The 8,672-nt window shown below is 35.9% G+C and overlaps 1 long non-coding RNA gene across 2 annotated transcripts; it reads right to left on the reverse strand.

Annotated features, from left to right (window-relative positions):
• Positions 1 to 2,702: 2,702 nt before the first annotated feature.
• Positions 2,703 to 8,457, reverse strand: LOC132560183 (uncharacterized). Of its 2 annotated transcripts, none has more exons than XR_009554647.1 (4): positions 8,372 to 8,457; positions 6,398 to 6,464; positions 5,781 to 5,921; positions 2,703 to 3,411 (listed from the first exon to the last, which is right to left on the reverse strand). It is a non-coding gene; the product is annotated as an uncharacterized LOC132560183 (long non-coding RNA). The 2 variants fall into 2 exon arrangements; XR_009554648.1 differs by lacking the exon at positions 8,372 to 8,457 and adding an exon at positions 6,781 to 6,988.
• Between the last annotated feature and the right edge of the window lie 215 nt (positions 8,458 to 8,672).

Raw genomic sequence — 8,672 nt, forward strand, 5'->3', positions numbered from 1 at the left:
AAGTACCCCTTATGGTAGGTAGGGGGGCTTAATTGTAAACGATCATTCGGCATCCCCCTATCCCCTGAAGTGCACTACCCAAAAGAGATTATTAGGAAAGAATTTATATTTTCTTCATATTAATTTTTTTATATGTCTTTTTTAAATTGTTAAAATCAGATCACTATGTCTATATCTATCGTCACATTTTAAAAAAAACTTTTTTTGACTTCACAGTACAGCACGATGCATTTTCAGACAGTTAACAACAATATATATAGTATATGTATATCATCGCACCGACTTAATGACCATGTTGATGAAACGTTTTTCAAAGTCTATTTCATTATATCTCTAACCCTATTACCCATCTAGTGATACATGTTGTTTTCCCAATCGGTCAGGGAATGATTAAAAGCAATTCTTCATCGTGTATGTATATTTTTCTACTTTATTGTAACAGGAAGTGCGTGTATTTAAAACTTCAAAACACAAGAAATATCCAACATGTCAACATAATTATATTCAAATAAACTAATGCAAGTTATTAGCAAAAGATGGAATTACACGAACACTCTTTTAAAAAGGTGCAAGGAGGATACGACCAAGTGTTCCAGAAGAGTAAACGTCTTCTGCTTAATCGGCGACACCCGCGAGATGTACGTCTTGGTCAATGAGAACTCAGGAAGCAGCAGCCAAGCTAACGAACATCAAATACGTCCAGCTTCATATTGTACAAGGAAATATAATATTTCTCAAGAAGATCAATATGACGACCGTAAAATCCCCCGAAATGTTCATCTATCAGCATCATTTTACCCCTGTACTGCGGGTTTGTCCGTCAGTTCAGTTCACAACTTGCACTTATATCGTAATACAAGTAACAGAAATCGAATAAACTTAATTGTTATTTTTCTAGAACAATATTTTTCTGATAGCACGAACCATGCAAGAAGTGAAATTAATAAAACGTGGCTTTCAGGTTACGGCAGACCTCAAGGACCAAACTCTACCACCTGCAAACGCGAATATTTTTTACAGTCGTCTCGTCCTTGTAGTAAGTGATGTTATGGGCCTAGTTCATGAAGCTTAGAAAGCGATTAAAGGAAATCTGGAAAAATATAATAGTATAAATATATATATGAGAAGGAGCACCAGCTAGATATTAAAACCGTTTAACATTTTTTTTCTACAAATATGCTGCAATGCAGTCAAATACATGTTTCCCGCAGTAAATGTATTGTTGCAAGCTATTCACTTAGACTGCGTTGTGCCCTTAAGTATGTACAAGTGTGCATCATATGTGTGACCCATCAGGTGGAAGGCAATATTAATTTCTGAAAAAAAAAATTGCTTCATTCATAATACTTTTTATTTATTCAATAGAATGATAACACTGGATTACCGAATTTTTAGATCAGATATAATTATTACATTCACACATACATGTCGAATATAATTATTGCTCTCTCTCTCTCTCTCTCTCTCTCTCTCTCTCTCTCTCTCTCTCTCTCTCTCTCTCTCTCTCTCACACACACACACACACACACACACACACACACCCTTACACGTATTTGATACAAAGTCAGGACCTGGCTCCCAAAGGTAAACCAAGGGCACTCACATATAATGGTATTATCACAGTAATTGATGACTGCAAACAACGGGCTTGGAAAGTATACTCACCACATAATTTTCATTTAACCTAAGTAATTTAAATGCTTCATTATTATCATTTGAAAATGAATGAAAAGAGAGGACATTTGGGACAAAGGGAGGACAAATGTGCCTTAGATACAAAAAGAGGACGCGTGTGTGTACATACAGAGGACGCGTGTGTGTTCATACAGAGGACGTGTGTTACCTCCAAAGAGAGGACGTGTGTGTACATACAGAGGACGCGTGTTACCTACAAAGAGACGACGTGTGTGAACATACAGAGGACGTGTGTGCACATACAGAGGACGTGTGTAACCTCCAAAAAGAGGACGTGACTGTACATACATGTCCTATACATATATGTGTATTACTTGGCTAATACGTTCATATTGACTATCCATAGAAAAAGATACATCGGTTAATATCCGTTTTCTATGCAGCCAATCGCCTTTGTTAATGTTTTCTTCTAGCAAATAGAACAGCATTTTGACCAAGTAAAAAGTTCATAATTCTTTTACTGTATAGAAGAGGTCCATGGGCCTTAATGGTCACCTGAGTTCTGATGTATTTATACATATAATTGATATTTTGTTTTCATAATAAGAGAGATATCAAACAGGCTTCTAACCAGAGACCTAGCTATATAACCATGGTGATATAGGTCTCTGCTCTAACCCAGCGACCAGGGGCGGATTTTTTCTTACCTTTGCCCAGTGACTTTGACCTTTTGTCATTTTACTTCTCGTTTGATTCCAGTCAATTTTGCTTTATCATGTGAAAACAACATTTATCAGTGACTAGATACCACATTTGACCTTGACCTTTCCCCCAGTGACATTGACCTTTGGTAAATTGGCTCCTCTTTTAATTCTCACCAACTTTGCTCCATGTTATAATCAAATGTTTATCAGTGAAAAGATATCAAATAGTAAATTCAATCTTTCATTCAGTTTGATCCTTTGTCCATGTTATCAGCCCCTAGGGGCAATAGTCCCTCTTATCAGCCCCTAGGGGCAATACTGTATTAAGTAACACAAAAGGCGAGATAAATCATTGAGGTTTATTTTTTATTATTATTTCTTTCAAATCGAACACAAGCACCACAAACAGATGCAATATACAGTGTAACTTGTCTAAACCGGATGTCACCAGGACCAAACTTTTTGGCCGGTTTACCCAGGTGTCCGGTTTGTAGAGGTCAACATTGCTTACATTTTCCATTGCTGGGACCAAACATTTTGGCTGGAATACAGAGAGATCCGGTTTACACAGGGGCCGGTTTAGACAAGTTACACTGTATTACCATCTGACAAAGATAAGAACAAAACATGTCAAAAATTGGGGGAAAAAATGAAATTATTTCCGTAAATTGAATCCGTCTCATTATTAGAACAACAAAAACAAAAGTCATTATCTGGTTTGCTGGCATCAGTTGCAGATGCAGGGATGTTGACCATTGACACAGAAATGTCAGATGCTGGTTCATTGGAACTGTATGTAGCAGTATCATCAGTTTCTGTCACAGGTATACTATCCTTCTGTATACTGGATACAAGATCATTTGGAGAGTCCTTTACATTTGTAGTATTTCTCCAGGGATATGGACCATTTCCATAGCAGTATAACAATTCCTCCCTTGGATGTATATCTCTGATGGCATAGAAGAAAATATGGGGCTCTCCACAAATCGGAACCATCTTTGGTTTCAGGTTTGGCTTCCTGTCATCATTTATCAGACGGCCCAGTGATCCATCATCATGCGTTGCATCTAACCTGTAAAAAAAAAAGTTGGCATACCGCTAAAACTTTGTCATGTTTTGATTTCTCATTATAGATTTACAGAAAATCAGAAATGTTATTTGTAAAATTATCCCACTTCGCTAGGAAACCATGAACAAACAGATTTTATGCTCAAGTGAGTGAGTGTTCCAGGTATGTTGGACATTGTTTTTGACAGGAAAATCATGCACACATTACCCGAATAGAAGCATTTTTTTTAGCATTTTTAGACCCAGGGTTGAGGGTACTCATATTACACAAGTGTGCACATTACATGGATTTTTTACAACTGAGGTCGGAAGTGGGGGATGAGCTTATTACCGGACATCCCCCCCTAATGCACAAATGTTGGTAAAAAAGGGGGTGGGCTTATTACTGAGCATGGGCCTATTGGCGGACAAATATGGTAGTGAAAAATATTAATACACAGCAAGAGTTTTTTTTGTGTTAATTATTTACTGAAGATCACTGATTTAAAATGAAGACTTACAACAGGTTGTAGTATAGTGAAATCACTGTCAAATTGCCACATTGGCAGGGTTTTTACAAGCTATTTTGGGAAAGGGACCCTGAGCAAAAATTGGGAGAATATCATCGGCATTTTCCACAAATTGGGTTTCACCAAATCCTTTGAATCCTTCACCAAAATCTTTTTTGTGTAGTATTTAGAATTATGTGACAATACCATTAAAAAACATGCCAATGTATCGTAAACGCTTTGCATTCAAGTCCTTATACAACGTGCAATTTAAACGCAGATATGATTTGACTTCCCAGCGCACGCTCACCAATATACGCGTGTACATTTGTGTAGTTGACAAGATTAGGCCTAATGACTTAAAACTCGTAAAAACTGTTAGCAAATTCAAATTGGGAAAATACAGATTGAAATTGGGAATGGGTCCGTGTACCGGACCCTATAGATACCTGGCAAAAACCCTGATTGGGGTCTCTAAAATGTAGACACCAGGGTCTCCGATCTAATTAAAGCTGGTGAACACGACAAATTTTTTCCATATATTATGATATAATTAAAGTCACCATTTTAATGCTAGCCAAGGCATGGTCCCTTATTTCTGTCAGGACAGAGTTCTTACATTCATCAATACCAGAACTTTATGAAGAGTCGATAGAACATTACAATAATTTGGAACTAGTAGTATGTAAGATGTGAATGTCATCGGTAGTCAAGTTTTACAATACAAGTATAAATGACCTTGACCCACTTTTAAGGTCACAATAATTAAATATGTTAAATCTGTAAACATCCTTTTCTAATGTATATAACCAAATGTCTCAAAGTGCTAATATTAGCGTAGCTCTTACTGTGAAGGGCAAATAAGCCCTAGTGGTGAAAAGCCTGTAAAATTCTTTCCTACAATTTTTTAATTGTTTATTGTCGTTTTATGTCCTACTGACAGCCAGGGTCATTTAAGGAGGTGCTAGATTGAGTTCATACACCACTTAACACTGATGTTTTGGTCGTTTTTACCACCGAATATCGGCGGCTTCCCCTAGCCAATAAAAGGTAAAATTTTCCCAAAACTGATGGTAAAATTCCCAATTGATACCTGACTTTATTGATGGCGGTGAATATTTCTGATATCCTACTAATTGCCAGTTTCTGCCCAAGCACCGTAAGTGTTTGTTTTTGTGGGTTTTTTTTCTTAGATGTTCAAGCGTTTACGTGAGCTCAAGATCATTAATACGTTTGAACGGAACCCGCATTCTGCCTATTAAGCAGATGATTCGAGAACTGAATTCAACTTAAATACGACACCTATACAAGTTGTACTGAACAACGCAAACTATATTATAAGAATCTATTCTCAAATTCTGTCATGTTAAAACAGTGTGTTTTGACACTAACTTGCTTAATTATCGTCCCAAAGTGAAACAAAACAAAAACATGGCTAGACGAAACATGCAGTGAGAAAATTACTGATTAAAGACAAAGAAAAACAAGAGCATGTGGATCTCTTAAAAATTTCAAAACTAGGAAAGTTTACCTGTAATTAACATTACGGAACTATAATGTGGCCATTTATTTTCAGAAACCTTTGAAATGATTACAGAACGAGTACTCGGTCAATATAAAAACATAGGAATTTTTTTCGGCCAATACAAAAACATAGAATTTGAAAAAAAAAAAAAACTTTGTTTTGGCTTTAATAAGTAATTTTTAATTTTCCCAATTTCCTGAAAATGCTGCTTTAAAAAAAAACTGCACTAACACTACCTATGTAAATGTTCTGTTGGGCACTTGGATGGATTTTGTTCTTAATATGCAATGGTCTACCTGCAAACTATGCCCAGCTGAAATTAGGACACCATGCAATAAACCAGGATGCTATCTTACATACCAGTACTGTTTGCCTTTGAAGACACATTCAAAAATATATGTGTCATCCTCACTTTGATGTGGTTCATCTGTCCTTATGACACCACAATACTCCAGCACAGTGTCCCCTTTTGGTATATATTTTTTGCCAGCACACCTTTACCTATGGGAAAAGAATACATTTTGATATTAAATTCTGCATATTTAATTTGTCAACTTTAATCTTAACACATAATATCTAATGACTGATGCTAGCTCAAATAAATCTCAGTCTGAATACATAATATATAAGTTTAACACAAATTAATCAGAATTGTATAATGAATTAATTAGATGATGATGTGACATATATAAATAATGTACTGTCCTGAACACTATAAGTGAGATTTATAAGCACTAGGATCGGCAGCTAAATTTCTTATTTACTACATCATTTATACCATCAAGTCCTTGTGCAGTTGTAAATCATTACTCTACTCTTCTATTCTGTAGTTTTAGCAAAAAAATTATTCTTGAAGTAAATCGACATGCATGAAAAAGAAATAAAATATATATTAAACACTTTTCTTTGTCTGACAAAATATTTAATGATCCTTTTAAATTGTTCTGAATGGATTTTCAATACAAAAGATGCTATACCTTTTTTTGGTATATTTACAATGATGAAGTCATCAAGTGGCCTTGTCTTTGGACCATTACTCTTTTTCTGAAAAGAAAATATATTACACAATTATAAAAATCTGTTAAGATTTCAAGAAAATCTCTCAAAAATGGGGCTATACAGAAATTGATGGTTAAAAAAATTAGGCTGACATGAGTTCCCAGACACGGGTCGGGTTTGAACAGTGACCTGTTTCAAAAATGTCTACCCGAGTACACGTCAAAATAGGAAATATTGGTCTTATGTCAATGTTACCAGTAAAACTTTATTAAATCAATAAAATTTCTTACTCTGATGAGATTACAATTTCTGTATTCAATATGTTCACACGCAACAATGTATTACTAATGTTTATACTCACACTTGTATTTCATTACGGAAACCGGAAACCGTCACCTCTGGCTCAAGTGGCCATGTGTACTTGAAACCTTAATCATTGTCGTATACATGTATAAAACTAGCTAGAGACTTTCCGGATCAGAATTGTCATGTGACTGCTACTTTCTGTTGGGCATATTATATGCAAATTGATTTCTTTATATTCTGTCACAACGTTAGCATTATAGACCCTAATCCACTCGTTTACACGATGAAGTTTTGCAATGAGTAAATACGATTCTACATGATTTTATCACCCCCCCCCCCCCCCTCTCTCTTTCTCATATGACACTGTATCAAGCCCCACACTACACGTAGGTAAATTTATCCTCTCTGTGCATGTAACACTGTATGCATGTAGACTAACGACACATGACCATTGTTGGGTACGGGTCAGGTATTGAAATTCGAGTACTCGGGCCAACATTTTGTACCCGTGACAGCCTTAAACAATCTAATAGCACTAGGAACAAAGCTATGTTCTCCTACAAACTTCCTTTTGTTCTTATACAAATTACATTCTGCTCAACAAATTTCATGCAAAACAAGTAGATACCAAACATTACAATACACTATCACTTGTAACCTTGTAAAATTGATGGAGTTTCTTTTTGTGATATTTTATTTATCGATTGCAGGAAGTAGTCATAGTATTATAATAAGAGTGGACCAGTATTCAGATCCACAATTCAGGAATACATGATTTTTTTTCTTTCCTTTTTTCAATACAGCTAGAGATAAGTTACATGTATAATGAATTTTGACAAGTTAAATGTGTTCTCTCCTGGCTGCTTTACCAGACAATATGTTGGACACAGATTAAACTACTGCAGTTTAGCATTATACATGCATGCATCAGGTGCAATTTCAAAATTGCAGTGGGGGGAAGTAAAAAGTCCTTATTATACATTGATATATAATATATTACAGTCAGCCCACTCAACCCAGACACTAGGGCACTGGCTTATAATTATATAAACAAAGGAGGTGTGAACCACCTGTAATCGGCCAAACCCCTTAATTAAGGCAAGAGTAGTCTGAAGGGTTCTGACTATCTCACCACGATTTTATTTTTGACATGGTCGCGGTCAATAGTTAGAGTATTCTTCCTTACAAAAAAACGCGAAATTTTAGCGACCCCTGCAAGGGTCGGCGTTCAAGCAATATTTTAGATAATTCATGACAACGCGATATTTATAAATTATACGTCGATGGAAAGATAAAACATTTTCTACCTACAGTGTACGTGCATATGTATCAAAACAATTAAATGTTGTAAACTATGTACACTTACTTCCACTTATTTTATTATTTGGAATGGCCGTCACTATGCGGAATCTCTCTAGATTTGTGTTTGTAAACATAGCAAAAATAAATGAGCGGGAATGTCAAGTTACAATGACAAATCTAGAGAGATCCCGCACAGAGGCGGCCATTATAAGCAAGTGAGAAATAAAGTTGTTGAATCAGGCTATTTTTAACAAAGTTAATTCAGTTTTAAATGTTGGAAAGCTATATAATTTTTCATGGGGGCTAGCTACCGTTGTTAAGATAAAATGTGACAGATAACTTACCTCTGTTAAAGAACGCAGTCTTTTCGTAAGAGGCATAGCGCCTCACTCCTCGGAGAGGCGCAGCCGATGTCAGCTTATGTATTGTTAAGAAAAAGAACACGGAATCTGACGAAACACACACACACACACACACGCACACGCACGCACGCACGCGCTCGCTTAATTTACTGCTTTTCAATATATTATTACGAACGGAGTATAGCTTTTCCTCCGTGGGACATTTCAGATGCATGCTCAATTCCAATTTGACAGATAAACAACACGAACAGTTACGATAAAGAATGCCACAGAAATTGTCGAA

The sequence above is a fragment of the Ylistrum balloti genome, unplaced genomic scaffold, assembly GCF_031769215.1.
Source record: "Ylistrum balloti isolate Yb309-2 unplaced genomic scaffold, AGI_CSIRO_Ybal_v1 Utg371026, whole genome shotgun sequence".
Taxonomy (NCBI): domain Eukaryota; kingdom Metazoa; phylum Mollusca; class Bivalvia; order Pectinida; family Pectinidae; genus Ylistrum; species Ylistrum balloti.